The 19989-nt window shown below is 34.3% G+C and overlaps 1 pseudogene across 1 annotated transcript; it reads right to left on the bottom strand.

The window, feature by feature from the left end:
• Positions 1-3206: 3206 nt before the first annotated feature.
• On the bottom strand, positions 3207-8484 carry LOC125188321 (wall-associated receptor kinase-like 1; annotated as a pseudogene). The gene is made up of 5 exons (XR_016130807.1): positions 7932-8484; positions 6437-6829; positions 5848-6364; positions 5193-5549; positions 3207-4481 (listed from the first exon to the last, which is right to left on the bottom strand). The product of XR_016130807.1 is annotated as a wall-associated receptor kinase-like 1 (transcript).
• Positions 8485-19989: the final 11505 nt, after the last annotated feature.

The following is a 19989-nucleotide window of genomic DNA, read 5'->3' as shown; positions in this document are numbered from 1 at the left end:
AGAAGAGAGCAGCAGCAGCAGTACTGACCCGGCAGCGACCATGGTTGCACAGCGGCACGATCTGCAACAAGTTTCGGAATCGAGACGACATTGCGGTGGCTTTTGATGCAGAGGGAAAAGAGAGAGGATGTGAAGAGACGGATAGCAGCCGTGTGCAGCCGTTCAGCGACGCTGGCGACGGAAGCAGCGATGGAAGCGGCGGCGCTGCACCGCCATGGAAAGGAGGGCAGCGGCGCCACCGAGAGAGAAGGACAGAGAGGGTTCGAGAGATAGATGGGGATAGAGATGGCAGATTTGAGAAAGTGACGTGGGAGTATGAAGGAGCAGCCTGGAGCAGCGTCGGCTCCGGGCTGGACCACGCACAGCCACGGAGGAGGAGTCGGGACAGCGAGCACGTCTCTTGGTGACAAGGATGATGGGTGTTGATCGAAGGACGGACAGCGGCGAGGCTGCTGAACAGCGAGCGGGCAGAGACATTTGCGGCAGAGAGGCGATGGTTTCTGGGGTGACCATGGCGGTGGGCGAATGGCGGATCGCGACTGCTTGGTGACGACGGCAGATCGGACAGCAGCAAGGCCGCGAAGTGAAGGCAGTGGTGAGAAGAAGAGTTAGAAATAATGGCGTGGAAAGACTGAGTTCTGATTTTGTGAAGTTCACGTAAAAGGAGATGGATTGGAGTATTTGGTATGGGCCAATTTAATTAAATGAAGATTGGGACGGAATACACTAAATCAATGGGCGACTTCACGCACGCTTTTCGAGAATGGAATGGAGCACAAGTTAAGGCTTAAAACGAACGAGGTGGGCTTTCGAACTAAATACTTTCAAGAGCTTTGGTTTTAATATATCGATTTGAGCATCGTTTTATGTGACGAAATTCCTTTTCACTATGACTGCAATTATTTAAATAGCAAGCATGATGAGGTGATATATGATTAAAGTGAAAGTGATGTTATGTGATATATGTGTTGAATTATTGAGTGATATTGTGAATTGCTCGACTTGTTGATGTGATGTGAGATGATGCTCGAACTTGATAGAAAATGATTTATAATGCAAATGCGTTTTATGAGAAAAATGGAGTTTGCAAAGGGGTATGTCATGCCATGTTTTTGTTTTGAGAAATGTCTATCTGTTTGTTTAGCAAGGGAGTTGTCCCTACTAGACCTATTGAAATCGAACTCGGGTCTGACTAGGGAGTGAGTCCCTACTCAGGCTAGTGTACACCGTTGGGGATCGTGAGCCGTCTTTTGTGTCGGCCGGTCCGGTGATCGAGTTGTGGCCATACTCTCATTTCACATATTATTGAGGTTGTTGAGATTGATGAGTTTGATGAGTTGATGATCGCTTAGTGGGGAGTGAGCCCCTACTATGAGGTTAATCGAATTCGGGTCCTAGAAAGGGTGCGTCCCTACTCGGACTAGTGTACACGATGAGGACTGTGAGTCATCTAATGGGTTAGCTGGTTTTTGTGCTCGTGGAAAGTGGCCACCTTACACGGCACCCTAAAGAACAGATATGGCAGTTTCTTAAATAACTCAAGGAAAAATGGTTGTGTTTTTGAAATGATGAGGAAAAGGATTTGAGGATGAGTTGAAAGTTTGTGCTTGTGAAATATTTTTAGTGTCTTGGGCCTTTTCAAACTAAAATCCCGAGGTCACTCAATGGCGGCATGACATAACTGTTTTATAAAATTGTTTCGGCATTTGTTCACTGAGTACATCAAGTACTCAGCCCTGCATTTGTTTTCACTATGTGCAGGTTGAGTGGTGACGAGTGCGGCGGGTGTTGAGCATAAAAGTGAAGAATGTTTATCAAATGTCCAGAATATGTTGTGTCTTCATACATAGCAGTATTCTACTCTCGAAATGCTTCCGCTGAGTTATTGTCTTTCTTTTGAGTTCTTGTATTGTTGAGATAATATTCTTTTGAGTTGTTGATTGTTGAGATACTCTGATTTTATTCGAGCTATTTCAATTATTTCGAGCTATGGTCGAGTTGTGTCCTTTTTCCCCCTCTTCCCTGCTTCTTTAATCCTCCCCTAGTCGCGATCAACCGTGTTTTCTATCCTTAGAAAATGCGGGCGTGACAGCTTTACTCTTAAACTCTTTTATGTGCAAATTTATGAATGTGGAGAGATAAGGGTGGTTTAACTGTTATGCCATGCCTATGTCTGTTTTGTTATAATATTGTGCGCCTGATGCCCAGTTTGAGAGTTCGCTCCATTGAGCTATAGGGCTATGGATATGTATAAACGAATTCGGGTCTGAGTAGGACCACAAACCCTACCAGGCTGTGTACACGGTGGGATCGGGAGCCGTCCTTGCTAGTCGGCCGGTCTCGTGGGCGAAAAGTGTGGCCACACTTTCGTCGCACCATGAAAATGTTGTGATTGTGGAAATTGATGAGAAAAGTGGAGAGTTGTTTGACTGGTCAGTCTATGGAAATGTTTTTGTGATACTCATTGAATATTTATTTTGATAATTGTAAAACCTCGAGTTCACTATGGTAAGGGTGGCATAACTTATAAAATGTTTTGGCAACGAGTTCAATGAGTATTTCAAAATACTCAGCCCTGCATGTGTTTTCCTTATGTGCAGGTTGAACGGCGACGAGCGGTGGCGGGTGTTGAGCATATTAATTAATTAAGATGGATGTTTTGAACTTCGAGCGCAGTTGTGTCTTCATACATAGCTGCACTTTCTCTTGGTCGTTTCCGCTGAATTTTTGATACACTTTAGTATTATCTGGATATTTTGCACTTATTCCTTTCGGTTTAGAAGCTTTAGACTTCTTGTGGTTTTCTTGGAAATTATGTGAAACTCTTGAGATATTTGATCGTAGTTTATGGTATCTTTCTTTTATTTATTAAAGCTTCTAGGTTAAACCGTTGACTTATTGCTTTGATAGTTCCTTTAAATACTTTGGTCAAATCTCTTTAAATGAAACCCTAGCCTATGTTTATTTCTTTTAAATCCGTTTTGGTAGCAGTCGCCGTATTTATTATACCCTAAAAAGGCGGGCTGTTACAGATATCATTACTAATCAGCAACATTGATTTACTCTGTTTAACTCATTACTGCGATACAGATTGGTCAAGTACGCTTCATATCATTCCACCCATTAATATAACCCGCGATTCACGAACTCATCAGAAACATAAAATTGCGCAAAAGAAATATGATAAGGAGATTGACAGAAAAATATAGTAAAACCAATTTGGATCTTATATATCGCATTGAACCAAGTGTTGATCATCCTCTCATACATGGATTTTTATTACGACGAACTTTGAAATAGTAACTAGCATAAGGAATGTGTGTTTGATGTCGATGCATTCTAATAAATATTTTTCCATGGGCCCTCAATGTCCGAATTCATCGTAGGCATATCTTCAAAGTATCATACTTCTTCTGATTCAACTTAAACACCACTAGACATTCCAGAAATCCTAAAAGTTTCCAATTCTGTAGCCACTTCTTTCATAGTTGGTCGCATTCTCCCTTTTAGGTTCAAACATCTTTGCGCTAGCTTCGCAACTAGAATCACCTCTTTCTTTTTTCCTTGCCCCAAAATTTGAGGATCTAAAATTTTTTCCACACATTTTCCTTCCATGCATGTAAGAAACCATGTTGCTAGACCTCTCTCCTCTTCTGGTTTGTCGAATGATATCGGCCTTTGCCCAGAAAGAAGCTCAACAAGAACTACCCCAAAACTATAAACATCACTCTTTTCTGTGAATTGACTCGACTGAAAATACTCTGGATCAAAATATCCAAAAGTTCCTTTAACTAGAGTAGTAAAGTGAGTTTGATCTTGAGCAACTGATCTTGAAGTTCCAAAATCTGATATTTTGACAACATATTTTTCGTCTAGGAGGATATTACTAGACTTGATGTCTCTGTGATAAATAGGCACAGAAGATGCATAGTGTAAGTACACTAGTGCCCCTGCAATATCCGCTGCAATTTTCAAGCGCATGTTCCATGTACATAGAAATTCACTACTCTGATCATGAATTATACCAAACAATGTCCCATTTGGCATGAATTCATAAACCAACATAGGAACCTCGGTCTCTAAACAACACCCTAATAATTTGACCACATTCTTATGATTGAGTTGTGATAATATCACCACCTCATTTATAAACTGTTCTAATTGATTCTCCTCGACCAACCTTGATTTTTTTATTGCCACAAGCTTACCATCATATAACATACCTTTGTAGACAACGCCTTGGCCCCCTTGTCCAACAATTCTGCTTTCGTTAAAGTCATCTGTGGCTACCTCTAATTCTTTTGCAGAAAAAACTTTTGTTTTTCCAAGTGTGCATTCATTTGCCTGTTGTTGCAAGAAAAGACCACCGTTTCGTTTGAAGAATTTCTCTTTAACCATTTCATTCTTTCTCTTTTGCAATAGTTTATACAACCAATAGACCACTAAGAATATAAGCACAAACCCCAATCCAGATCCTACACCTACATGCAAAAATAATTACTGGTGAGAAAATTAACAAAGCTTTACAAATAAGTGAAACCTGAATAGCCGCAGAAATAACTATATTTAACAATATAGGATCTAAGTTACAACTATTGTAAATTGATAACTGTCAAATATGTCAACAACTTACGTTATAGATGTCAGTACAAATACATTTGTATGTCAACTAAATATAGTTGACATAGGTATATATTTCGTTAACATCTATATTTACATGTCAACAGAAGATATACATATCTCAACTACATTTAGTTGACGTACCAACGTCTTCAAGTTGACATTCATAATGTAGGTTGTTACATAGTTGTCAATTATCAATTTAAGATAATTATCAACTGATCATATCCCTAACAATAGATATAGATTAGCAAAATGATATAATATGCACATGACAGATATATTCTTAACTATAAAGATACTCATCTTGGTTTTTGATGGCGGTTTCTGAATGCAACCTATACCATCTTTCTTCCCATCACCAATATATCCTTTTGGACATGAACAATGGAACGTCCCAACATCATTTTCGCAAATTGAATTTGAGACGCATGTGTTAGTTGAATTATTAGCGCATTCATCAATATTTGCTCGAAACATGTGTAGTATCAATCGATTAATAACCAGTTCTAATCTAATTAAGCATATGTTTGTAGTTGCAAGTATAACAAGGCAAAAGATTGGATTCTAACCTTGGCACCCTAGATTAAGGTAAGGATTTCCTTTGTATCCTTTGGAGCAGTTGCAGAGGTATCCTCCTAGCGTAGCATCAAAATCAACACAATCACTGTTATCTTGACACACGAACTTAGCATGATCCTTCACTGCATCTTTGCAATTATCCACTCCAATCCTCCAATCTAAACCCATGCTCGGTTTTTCCGATACCTTATCAAGTCGGAAGTCCGATGCGTTCTTCATAAACGGAAATCCAGTACTATAACTATCAACTTCTTTAATGTATTTAATGAAGGAGTAGCTGCAAGAAACATCAATATTTGTGCGTCGTTCACTAAGCTCGGTCAAATTTGCTTCAAGGTAAGTCGTACCTGCAAATGATCTAACACATATTTCACTGTCTAGTTATGTCATGTTCTTTAATTTCATTAAACTTCGACACTTCCCTAGTGATAACCTTTTAATTTGAATTTTGTCATATTAGAGAATGTGCAGGTTGATCATTAAACATCATACTACAAATTATGATTGGTTTTCGACAAATTGAACGTAGTAAAATATAGGAGTAAAACAAACATATAGTGTATATGACTGAAAACGTTTCCCATAATTATAAACCAAAATTCCCTTTTGAATTATTTAGAAAGAAAAACATCAACTGATTATTACCTCTTGGAATGGGTACTCTACAACAACCATCACCTCCAAATGATACTGGTCCATAATGGCACATTGAGTTACCCTGCATATAACAAATGGCGGCGCAACTGCTGCGAATAGAACTACGTTTGTCCTCTCCAATAATCCCAACAGCCATAAAATCACAGCCAATTGCATTGATCCAGTTATCATCTGATAATCTATACGGCGTTTTCAACAAGTCAATAGTCAATCTTCGCTCCTCTGGCTTAGTAATTCCAACTCGAGAGTCTGACATATTGTAGCAAGTTGAAGGCTATGTTCATATAGTTGACCACAATTTTTGATGAGTTCAGCTCAACGATTTCAGTATTTAAGAGGCGAAGAAAGGGTTTAGCCGGGTTGGTGGTCGTGTTACAAACAATTTCAAATGATGGCTCCAAGTAGCAATTTGGGCCCACGCCAAATGGAAATGGAATCAATACTTCCCCACATTGATCTAAGCATTCAACTTTGGCAATTGAACTAGCATGTATTGTATTAAACTCTGTTAAACAACATATTGTTAGTGAGTAAATAAATTAAAGTATAAATGGAACTAGAGAGAAAACAAACAAACTTTGGCATCCTCCCGGTAAGTAAGGATTTCCCTCGTATCCTTGAACGCAGCTACAGGTGTATCCTGTAATACCATTACCATAATAGCTATCAACACAAACACTCTTGTCGTCTCGACATGCGTAAGTTGTGGAATTCTTAGCTCGACTGCAGTTCTCGCTCCCAAAAAACCAGTCCAAGCGCACGATTGGCGGTCTTGTTGCTGATGCCCAATTATCATTTACCAATGCCGTTGAGTTGTCCAGGTAGTACAAAGGATATGAAAATTCGCTTTCATTTAAAAAAGTTTTCTCCTGAATAAAAGCATAGCTGCATGGAAAGAGCTTTTTGCGTAGTGCTTTTCCGCTCAAGTCAATTAGTTCTGCTTTCACCAAACTTGGGTCTGTTCTTGAGTCTGTGCTTAAAAAACAAATTTTAGAAAACTAGTATAGAAATTAATTATAAAATAAGAATATGAAAATTTGTTTTAATTGCATGATTTCAAGAAAATTAATCTTAAATTATGCTTTCTCCATCTATTAAATAATAGTGAGATCTCCACAATTTAAAGTCTCCATTAAAGTATTACAAAAACATTCTATTATAAAAGTTTTATAAATATTGAAGGTTATCTATAAAAATCAATTATTCTTATGTCGGTCTGTTCTAAAAATAGACCTAACTTACTTTAACGAAAATTTTGACTCGAGATATTAATGAAGATATGTAAGGTACGTATAGATTTGATCAATTGTTAACTTAACTCTGCTAATTCATTAACATAATATAATAAAAATATCAACATAATCATAAAATTTCAGTACGTAATTTTGTTGATATTTCAATATACTATGTTGATATATGTGTTGACATTTTAATGTAATCATATTGATTTTTTAATACACTACGTTGATGAGTTAACAAAGTTTGCAATATAACGCATCCCGGTATGTATAATATTTATATTTAAACTTGAGATAGAGTAATCATTGGATTAAAATTGGGGCTTTAACCTAAAATAACACTTTTAAAAAATAGAAATATATATAGTACTCTCTCTCTGTCTCAAGGAAGATGACATCTTCTTAGGCGACATGAGATTTTATGTAATTTCATTTTGTGTGTTAAGTGGAGAGAGTAAAATAAGACAGAGTAAAATAAGAGAGAGATAAATGCATTTTCATTTTAGAAATAAGTCATTTTGATTTGGGTCATTTTTAATGAAACGGATGGAGTACCGTATTTCCAAAATAAAAAATAGACTAATTTCATGCATCCAACTCAAATAATGAAATGAGACTATTTTTTTTGGCTACAAATGGGGTATTCCCTCCATCCTTACAGAATCCCAACATGACCCATTACTTAATATAGAAATATTTTATTCTTTTTCTTTTACTTTACTCTTTTTACTTAACACACAAAATAATAAAATTGTATAAAATCTCATGCTGTCTAAGGAAGGATCATCTTCCTTGGGATTGAGGGAATAACACATATATAATCTTGGCAATTACCTATCATGATATCTTGCTGGCAACAGACATTGAAACGGCAATTTTCGACGCTGCTTGTAACATTCTTGTCTGCACAAAACGCAGAGCAGCCACCGAGGATTGAACTTCCGTTGGATAGCAGCACCATATCATCACAACCGATGGCAGTGAGGGCGTTTACATACGAAAACATATAGGGAGTTCCCGACAAGTTCACATTCATCCTATGTTGATTGCCTGTGGACGAATCATAACAAGCGGAAATCATGTAGGGGTTTTTGAGGCGAATGTAAGTTTGATTAAATTCAATCACTTCTTTTTTCATAACAGAGAGGAAAGCTCTTGGAGGGTAAGTGGATGTATCGCATTTGATGTTAAAATGTGGGTTAAGGCTGCATTTTAAGCCGACTCCGAATGGATATGGAATCAGTAAATCTCCACACCGATCCTTGCAACCCGGTTTGGCCTGTAGAGCGGCTGAAAATAGAGGTGAGAGAAGTAGGAAAATAGATATTAGTTGCAGAGGATTCATATTGATCATGTTAGTTGAATGAATGCTCTCAATTGTACAAATAGAAAAATGCCTGGCTTAAAATATCTCAGTACTTGACTTTTGGAGTGAGAGGACTTTGACTAGTACTCCTTAGTTAGGCACCGACTTTTTAAGAAGTATTTCCTCTGTCTTTATGTAGGAGGCATTTCTGTTAAGATGACATGACTGAAGAAAAAGGAGAATAAAGTATAAAGGAAAAAGGTATAGAGATAAAGAGATAAAGAGAGAGTAAATTATTCTTTGACAAAAAAGGAAATGATTCAAATACAGTGAGACAATCTAAAAAGAAATACGACTCAGCTATAGAGGGACGGAGGGAGTACTTCTTTCGCCCACCATTAGTTGGCACACTTTGACCCAATATGAGTTTTAACAAATATAATGAAAAATGAGTTGAAAAAGTTAGTGGAATGTAGTCCTATTTATAGTGCTCTCTGTCACAGAAGAATATGCACTTGGATTCGGCACGAGTTCAATGCAAAATTATAAAAGTAAGAGAGATATAGAACGAAAAAGTAATTAAAGTATTATTAGTGGAGAATGAGTTCCATCTCATTAGAGATAAAAGAAATTTCTAAAATTAGAAAATGCATATTCATGCGGAATGGACTAAAAAGAAAAGAGTGCATATTCTTGCGGGACTGATGGAGTATTAGTTTCATAATAAATTGTGAGTGAGAATGAGTTAGTAGAATGTGGGGGCATTACTAAAAATAGCCGTAAAAGGTAAGTGACAAGAAATGGCGGACGGATCAAAAAGAAAACTAGTGACAAGTTATGGCGGACAAAGGGAGTATTGCTAAGTACTATCTTCCCACTTTAGGAGTCTCATTTGAGTTCGGCACAAATTTTAAAAAATGTAAACGAAAGTTGGTGAAAAAAGATAGTTGGTGTGTGCTCTACTTTTATACTCCCTCTGTCACATTAAATATGCAACATTTGGAAATCGGCACAGATTTTTATGTAGTGTTGTTTTGTGAGTTAATGAAGAGAGAGTAAAGTAAGAGAGATGAAAAAATAGAGATAGACATGTTTCGATTTTAGAAAATGTTTCATTTTTAATGAGACAAACTAAAAAGAAAAACGTTTTATTTCTAATGGGACAGATGGAGTATTTTATTTTATAACAAAATGTGAGTGAAAGGTAATTAGCAATACTATGATTATTGAGCCATTTTTTAGGTACCAAATTTTTAAGAAGCACTCCCCTCCATCCGTGAAATGTTGTCCATTTTGTTTTTTTCCATTTTTGGTAAATGGACGCTACTTTCTACTAGCTCATGACACTCACATTCTACTATAAAACTACTCCCTCTGTCCCAAAAAAGTTGAGTCGTATTCCTTTTTAGTCCGTCCCAACAAAGTTGAGTCATTTCCTTTTCTAACAAAAGACAAAAACATCTAATCACTCTTTTTTTTATTTCATCATTTACTTTACTCTCTCTTCTCTTATCTTTCCTACTTTTTTCATCTCTCCTATTTGTTTAATATAAGTTCTTAACCTCCGTGCCCAAAAGTTTTGTCTCAACTTTTATGGGACCGGGAGTAATATATAAATGCGGGGCCTATATTTCACTAACTTTTTCCACTAACTATTTTTGTTAACTTTTTTTTCACATTTCTTAAAATTCGTGCCGAGTAAAACATGGACAACATTTTGCGGACGAATGGAGTACTCCACTATTTTTTAGCAAACCGAATGGTTGGACCGGAATTGTGAGATTTATTTTCTGAAAACAATAAAAGTAAAATATGATTATTATTATTAAGGTCACCCTTATGAAACTATGAAAAATTTAATGAGAACCATACAAATAATCTTTTCTCTAACGGTCTAAAAATTGTTAAAATCACTGCCATGTCTCTTAGGCTATGCCTAATGCCTATTGCTTTTGTTTTGCCTAGCGTAATTTAACTATTCGTGTTTGCCGACTATATCAGCAAAAAAAAGTTTTTAACAGAAAAGATGTCATTTATTTAGAAAAGTGGCACATAAAATTTAAATTTATCATCTCAATTTAATTTGGGCCATATTCAATTGTGAATGTTACGACAATATTGAATTTTAAGTACTATAAACCCAAATTCAATTGTGAAGGTTTAAACACCCCAGTTCCCCACTGCCTTCTTATAACACCAAGAGCATTACACTCTATTTATCGGGACCACACGTTTCTCTTCTTTTAATTATATTGGTAGTTGAAAGATACTTTAACTGCAATTAATATTATGGTTCTTGGTATTGGTAGTTGAAAGATATTTTAACTACAATTAATATTATGGTTCTTGGTAGGCCTGCAAATTTAGGTACCCGTTGGTATCCAAATCTAAAAAATCGGGTATCCTAACCCGAAAAATATCGTATTCAAAATCCGACTCGTATGTTAACTTAGATACTCTAATACCCGATGTGAGTACCCCGAACCTGATTAATCGGGTACCAATAAACCCGAAATTATTATATTTAGAATTATTCTATATAAATTAATTATATTGCAATAGTATATGAGTTATTAAAAATAACATAAATTACTTATTGACTATTGTTAAAAGTTCAAACTTCAATTTTAATGTTTTTGTTTTCTTATCACTATAATTCCATGACTATAAATATAATTATAATAGACATTAGACATTACTTAATTTTAAAATAAAGAAATTTTTAGCATAAATCAAATTCAAAAGAGATTATGATAAACATTTTTAAAATTTATTAATAAAAGTGAAAATAAAATGTGGAAAGCATAATTGTATAATAATTGTATATTGAAGACATAACAAATTAACAATAAATAACATAAATAATATCCTATCATAGCTAAAATTGTTTATCATAAATCCATAAACGGACATCAATTGGTAATAATTGGGTACCTGAAAAGGTTTCGGGTACCCAAAACCTAAAAAATTCTTACATCAAATACCCGTACCCGAACTCGTAATGTTGGGTTTCGGGTACCCAAAACCCACTGGGTATTGGGTCGGGATCGAGTATACCTGAAACCCCAGAACTAAACCAAATTTTGAAGTGTTAGTTACTCCCCCGTTCCACTTAAGCTGACACATTTTCCTTTGAGTAAAGATAAATTAACAAAAATTGTATGTAAAAATTGACTTTATATTTTAAAACGGTTTTGATCGCTATTAAATTTCATGGAGTATATATGAAAACGGGAAAATATGGAAGATGAATACAAAAAAAATATATATATAGAAATAGTGTTGCATCATAGTGTTTGATTAGCCAATCCATCTACTTTATATAGCATGGAATCATATCATGTGTAATTATTTCTTATTCTTAATTTTATATTCAAACAACTCTAAAATCCAATGTAATTACTATTTAATAATCTTAAACTAAATTGTCGCAGAAATTTATTAAATAAAAAATAAACAAAAATATGTTTTATTATTATAAATTAACGAAAAGAACAAGACATAAAATATATAATTTCACTTTTTAACATTAAAATTAAAAATAAAAATAGAATGTAAAAGAAGTAAACATATGAAAACAAAAGAAAGTTACTTACATAATTTAATTAATTTAATGCTCCATATAAATTCACAGGAAAAAAAGTTAAAATGAGAAAATAGGCATCCCAGCCTTCAACGTCACTTATGCTACTGGGAATATTATTACATTACTATATTTATGTCAATTCTAAATTACTATACAATAATATACTCCCTCCGGTAAAAGGGACATTAGGAACGACACGAGTTTTAAAGCGAAATGGTAAAATAAGAAGAGACGTAGAAAGAAAAAGTGAATAAAGTATTATTAGTATAGAATGAGACTCATGCCATGCACCTTATAAGAGATAATAGACTTACCAAAAATAGAAATGGGCTATTTTTATGTGATAGACCAAAATGAAAAAATAAGACTATTTTTATGGGATGAATGGAGTTGTAAAGATTACAAAATGTTACGAATGACTATCTATGTTTTGTGTGATGTAAGAATTAACAAATTAAGTATATATTAATGCACTATTTTTTAGCTATATTAATACCTGCAAGTATACAGAGTAGCAACAGTATAGCTAAAGGTCAGTACCGGATATCGAACACGAGGAAAACAAACACAGAATGTCTATCTTCTACTAAAACTCAATTACTATCTGGAGAATGGAAAGATTTTGAAAACTTTTGAAAACTGAAAGTAATAGAAAGCAAATAACAACTAGTTGCAGATAAATCACGGAAATAAAAGTGTAGAGATAAGGGAATTCCAGGGATGTGCATTCACAGTTATGATTATACAAATTCCAAACTACAATACCTTAGCACAATTATTACTTTGATAGGACGAGTCACCTAGCTTATGCTCATGCGATGCAAACGTTGATTACTAACATTAGGATTGTCAATCCTAACACGTAACTCTGAAAACCTCCTAAAACCCTTAAAAAATCCTCACTCTCAATTAACAATATCTACTAAGTGGACCTAACTCGCTAGAACTCTCTCACAGTTATGAAGCAAATTATGTTGGATCAACACAGAATGTGTCACTCAAACGTGAAGCGTAAAAAATAACTTAGGGAAGAAACAAAGTAAAAATAAAACGTATATTAAATAGAAAAAAGAATTGTATAACCAAAATCGTTAATAACACATCCCTAGAATCCTATGAGTTTAGTTACACATAATGGAATAATCTAAACACATAGATTGAAGGGAAAGCAATTGGAACATAAAACTAAAGCAAATAAAACCCGTAGGTTGAATCCTTGTCGTTTTTTATGTTCTTGAATCCTTCTTCAACTTCTTGCGCAATGAAGTACTCTAGCTTTTAATCTCTGAGAATTATATTGCATAAAGATGCTCTAATTTGATGAAGCTTGAGGTCTTATTTATAGGGGAAAGCCACTCCTCATCATAGAAGGAAAAGATCTTTAAAATGAGGTAAATCTTGGAGTAGAATCTAGGGCAATCGGATTCGCCGCCTTTCCATGGCGGCCCGCCGCACCTTCTCTGGCGGTCGCCGTGCGGTAGTCCAGAGTCTCTGCCTCTTCGGCGGTGGGCCGCCGCGCGTCCTCCGGCGGTCGTCGGACGAGACTCCGTTTCAAGCACAAATTTCCAAGGCTGGCCGCTACACTTCAAGGCCGGTGGGCGCCGTACACCTTGCGGCGGTCGCCGTTTGAAATCCAGATTTCCAGACTTTGCGTTTTTTATTCCCTTTTCAGCTCAAATATGCAAATTTCTCACAAAACACGTCAAAGTACCAAAATGTATAAAATATGCAAATAATAGACATGTAACGTGATTTTGACATTAAAAAACGGATCAAATAATGGCCTTAAAACAGTGCAAAATTCGAGCGTATCATATATGCATGTATTATTTTTATAACTTAAAATTTTAAGAATTATTTATTATTAAAACAATTAAATGCGATTGATTACGATAATTTAATTGAATGATAACACTAAGATTTTAATTATATACTCCTTCCGTCCTGCATTTAGAGTCACTTATTGTTATGGCTCGGATTTTAAGAAAGAGTGGAAGTGTGTAATAAATGAAGTGAGATGGTGGAGTGTGTAATAAATGAAGTGAGATGATTGAAGGTGGGTCCCTTTTTGACTTTTTGGTTTTTTATTTTTGTTTTGGTTTATTTTAATGTAAATAATGGCATTTTGATGTAATTTTGATGAACAATGGGGTAAAATTGTATGACCAAGTATGGAAAATTCTAAATGTGACTCTTAAACTGGGACGGACTTTTATGGCAAAAAGTGACTCTTAAACTGGGACGGAGGGAGTAAATATGTAGTCGATTTTATAACATAGAAATTTAAAGATAATTTAATAATGAAATAACTGGATGCGAATTGTTGTTTTATTTTGTATCGTGTTAGATGATAACACTGAAAAATCAATTATATATGTATGTTGTCCATTTTATAATATACTCCCTCCGTCCCGCTTAAGATGACACGTTTTCCTTTTTAGTTTGTCCCAACTAAGATGACACATTTCCTTTTTTGGTAACTTTCTCACTCCAATTAATACACTCAACCACTTTTTCTCACTCCTATTAAAATATCCATCTTTCTTTATCTCTCTGCTTTAATACCTACACCCACCTTCTCTCTCTCCAATTAAACACTTTAACCAATGACTCCTAAAACCCCGTGCCGGCTAAGCAATGTGTCATCTTAGTCGGGACGGAGGGAATAGAATTGTAAAGATGATTTGATATTAATTGGATGTGAGTGACTATAATTATTACTTTTTGATGCTAATACTATGAAATTATTATATACACTCTTAGTCATTTTATAATTTAAAATTTTAAAAATTATTTATTAATAAAATAATTGAGTGTGAATGACTACGATTATTTAGTTGGATGATAACACTAAGAAATTAATTATATACACATGCAGTCGATTTAAAAGTTAAATATGATTTAATAATGAAATAATTGGATTTGATGTTTATTACTACTATTATTTTATATTTCGATGGAATACTTAGAAACATATTTGCATGTATTAGTTTTTTATAATTTAGAATTTTAAGAATTAATAATAAAATAAGTGAATGCGAATGACAATAGTTATCTCTTTAGATTATAATACTAAGAAACTATTATATGCTACGTATAGTCATTTTTATAATTTAGAATTATTTATTAATTAATTGGATGCGAATAACTATAATTATTTAGTTGGATGAACTAAGAAATTAATTATATGCACATGCAGTCTTTTATAACTTAGAATTTTAAAGATAATTTAATAATGAAAAGATTGTATTAGACTCAGTATTATTATTTTGTATTTCGTTGGATGATAACACTAAGAATTTTATTATATATGTACGTGTTAGTTTTTATAACATTGAATTTTAAGAATTACTCCCTCCGTCCCACTTTAGGAGACCCGGTTGAGTTCGGCACAAGTTTTAAGAAATGTAAAGGAAAGTTGGTGAAAAAAGATAGTGGAATGTGGGTCCTACTTTTTATATTAGTTTTATAATAAAATGTTAGTGTAAAAAGGTTAGTGGAATGTGAGGCCTAATACCATTTATGGAATATTCCAACCTGGACTCCTAAAGTGGGACACTCATAAATAGTAAACCGGGACTCCCAAAGAGGGACGAATGGAGTACTTAATAATAAAATAATTGGATATGAATGACTGTATTTATTTATTTAGATGAGAATATATTATTGCAATAGTAGTTTTCATAGTTTAGAATTTTAAAGATTATTTATTAATAAAATAATTTTATGTGAACGACTATGATTATTTAGTTGGATGATAATACTAAAATTTTAATTATATATTGTAGTCGTTTTTATAACTTAGAAATTTAAACTAAAGATATATCTGGATGCGAATGACTGTTATTATTTTCTATTTCGTTGGTAGATAATACTAAGAAATTAATTATATACCTATGTTGTCGTTTTTATAGCTTGGAATTGTAAATGTGATTAATAAAATAATCGGATGTGAATAATAATTTAGTATATAGGTGGAAAGTTTAAATTGAGTTTAAATTATGTAAGAAGGAATTATGCAACTAATGTATACTTACTATCTAAGAAATCGATTCAAAAGACAATAGTATAATTTGTAGGGAAGTGTTTAAATTTGGAGAAAATAGAATGAAGAAATATCCTCCTCTTGTAGGAAGAAGAAATTATGCATCTAGTGAATATTACATACCAAATTAAATAGAAATAGATTCAACCGAACTGATTTAAAATCATGTAATTGATTGATGTAGTAAATATTTTCTAAATATGTAAATGCTGATTATGCAAAACTTAATCTTTCCTATATGATCATAGAAGGTTAATTTGTAATACATTAAATTAATTAATAATTACAGTTTTATTTTATAACATTAAATACCTAAAATATCCAATGTACAATTTTTGTTACTTATCGCTACTCTTTTCATTTTTAGTTTGTCCCAAATAAAATGACACATTCCTATTTTTAGAAAGAGTGAACTACAAATTTGGGACCGATGTATTGGGGTTCGAACGCTAGTGTAACAGCCCGAAATTCTAGGGTATAATAAATACAGCGACTGTTAACTAGGCGAACTTAAGGCGACAAGAATGTAGACTAGGGTTTCATTTAAAGAGATTTGACCAAGTGTTTAATGAAGATCAAGGCAATAAGTCAACGACTTTAAATACGAAACAAGATTTAATAGCTAACATAGGCTAAGCTCAAAAGTCAAAGGTTTATTGTAACTCCAACAAAACGCAATAATTCACCATATTCTAATTCGAAGAAATAAGTTCAAACCAACCAAAGGTAATAAGTTTCAAAATATTCAGCGGAAGCATTCCCAAGAGAAAGCGAAGCCATGTATGAAGACACGACTACACTCAAAATCCCAACCATCCATATTATTCGATTCAATTGTCTCAACACCACCGACCGCCCATCGCCGCTCAACCTGCACATAGGGAAAACTCATGCAGGGCTGAGTATTTTAAACATACTCAGTGGACTCATGCCAAAACATTTTATAGTTATGCCACCCTTACCATAGTGAACTCGAGGTTTAGCATTTAATTTAAAAGATAGCATCGAGTATCACAAAATATTTCATCGACTGGCCAGTCAAACAATACCGCCCATTTTCTCATGAATCAACAATATCATGGTGCGACGAAGTGTGGCCACACTTTCGCCCACGAGACCGGCCGACTAGCAAGGACGGCTCCCGATCTCCCGTGTACACTAGCCTGATAGGGTTTGCGGCCCTACTCAGACCCGAATTCGTTTATATAGCCCTATAGCCTAATGGAGCGCACTCGCAAGCTAGGCATCAGGCACACACAATATCCAAAATAATCATAGGCATGGCATAACAGTTTAATCCACCCTTATCGCTCCACTTTCATATATTTGCAACATAAGAGAGAGTTTAAGAATAAAACCCACCTCGATTTCCTTCGATTTCAAGTACGTACTTCTTCTTGTTTTCACACCGAGAACGCGAGCTATCACCTTTAGTTCATGTATTTCAAATAAGTCTCAATCATGGATCAAAATCATGCATGTTCTCACGTTTCCCTTTTTCCCATCGATTATTTTCAATATTCCATTCAAAATCAGAGTACGATTATCATATCGTTTTTATTCACATAACAACTCTAGATTTATCATCAGATCGTGTCACGCAACACACGCACACATACACAACACACGTGTGCACGCTTATCGAGACGTGCACACACACACAGTCACGCACACACATACACGGTCACACACACACATGCATCCAAAATCACCAATTAATTTCCCCCTTCACCCGATCTAAATGCATGTGGACTCAAGAACACCGATTGATCGGTAGAAGAAGATGAGATCAAAATAAAAATACCTTTTCAAAAGAACAATCGGTAGGAAACAAGTAGGATCTTGATTCTTCAATAAATTCTCGAATTTCAGCTTCAATTCTTCACACAAGATGAAGAAATAATGGAGAAAAGTAGAAGAAAAATTTGAGAGAGAGTGGGGAGAGAGAGATCGAAACTTTTGGGAGTGGGGGGGGCGTGATTTTGTGATCTAGGGTTTAGGTGTTCTCTCTTATTTATAGAGTGCAAGATATAATATCTTTAATTAAATAAATTAAAGATTTGGAAGAGATATGGAAGAGAAGTGGCGTTAACTTGGTTGAGAAAATAGGGGATTTCGAATTTCTAGGCTATTTAATTAGCCTATGATTTAATTTGAATATTTCACGGAGTAGAATAAAATATCACGGAGCAAGAATAAAAATAATAATCTTCCCCAATAATAGTGGAAAGTGGCGTGTAGTTTGACTCTTTCAAAAGGGATTTAATTAAAATCCTATTTAAATTAGGATATGGTAAGATCTTCTTAGATTTGGCAAGATATGCTAGGATATTTGAATTTATTTATGGAAGAGAATAAACAAGGGATCAAATAATATAATAAAAATAATCCCTTCTCCCATAATAAGGGATTTTTGAAAATCCCCTAGGCACAATCATAGGGGCCGAAAATTTCATCAAATAAATAGGAATATTCGGACTTTGGATTTAATTCGGATAATTATCCCAACCAATAATTAAATCCAAGAAAAATAATAGGATTTCTTCTCCATTAAATAGGAGGGGTCGAAAATTCCACTTAATTAAATAATGCTCCTATTAAATTCTCACTCATCCCTTAGGAAAATAATTCACCACAATATTATTTTCCCCGCATCAAAATATTCACATATTCGAATTTCACCTCCACTTCACATTTTCCAACGACTTTGACCATTCCACGGCCACGTCATATTTTTCACAATATTGACTATTCAATAGTCACGTCACATATTCAACAAGTTTGACTATTCAACTCAAACTCAACTCAAAATCGCAATTAGGTCACAAAGAATATTGCAATAAATCATTCATCATTTAATTCCACATAATCATAGCATTAAAAGCATTTAATGCAAAAATTTTCACGTCACAAAAATTAGGGTTCGAAAAGGCGGGATGTTACAGCTAGACACCCCTATGTTTTAAAAATATCTCCACACACCTCTATATATGCACTTAATAATATTTGATTTAAACTCTTTTTTACTTGAATTTAACCAAAATTCCACTAAGGGAATTTAACCAATATTTGATTCCATTATGTGTAACTAAACTCATAGGATTCTTGGGATGTGTTAGTAACGACTTTGGTTATACAATTCGAGTTTTCTATTTAATATCCATTTTGTTTTTACTTCGTTTCTTCCCTAAGTTAATCTTGACGCTTCATGATTGAGTGACACAATCGTGTATGATTTAATATAACTTGCTTCATAACTGTGAGAGAGTTCTAGCGAGTTAGGTCCACTTAGTAGACGCTACAGTTAGCTTATTTTAAAACGACACTATTAATTGAGAGTGGGAACTTTTCAAGGGTCTTAGGAGCTTTTTGGAGTTACTTGTTAGGATTTACAACCCTAATGTTAGTAATCAACGTTTGCATCGCATGAGTATAAGATAGGTGACTCTTCCTATCAAAGTAATAACTATGCTAGGTTATTGTTGTTTGGAATTTGTATAACCATAACTGTAAACGCACATCCCCGGAATTCCCCTTATCTCTATACTTTATATTCGTTATTTATCTGCAATTAGTTGTTATTTGTTTTCTATTGTTTTTAGTTTTCAAAAATTCCCAAAACTTTCGCTTTTCCAGGTAGTAATTGAGTTTTAGTAGCGGATAGACACTTTGTGTTTGTTTTCCCCGTGTTCGATATCTGGTATTGACCTTTACCTATAATATTCCTACTATGTATACTTGCAGTTGCAGGTATTTATAGTGCTAAAAAATAGTGCATCAAGTTTTTGGCGCTGTTGCTGGGGAAGATAACTCACTTTGGAGTGATATCTTCAAACGGAAAATTTTACTACTTTGGATTTTTATTGCTTTCATTTTTATTAATTTATTTATTTTTAGTTTCTTTTATTTGTTTTAATGGATTTTCCCACAAGCATGGAGGATCCATACGATTATT

Source organism: Salvia hispanica, chromosome 5 (assembly GCF_029641045.1).
Source record: "Salvia hispanica isolate PSC_SH4W2 chromosome 5, Shi_PSC_v1, whole genome shotgun sequence".
Classification (NCBI taxonomy): Eukaryota; Viridiplantae; Streptophyta; class Magnoliopsida; order Lamiales; family Lamiaceae; genus Salvia; species Salvia hispanica.
Note: the sequence above shows the minus strand (reverse complement) of the source record. Positions and strands in the feature narration are given on the sequence as shown.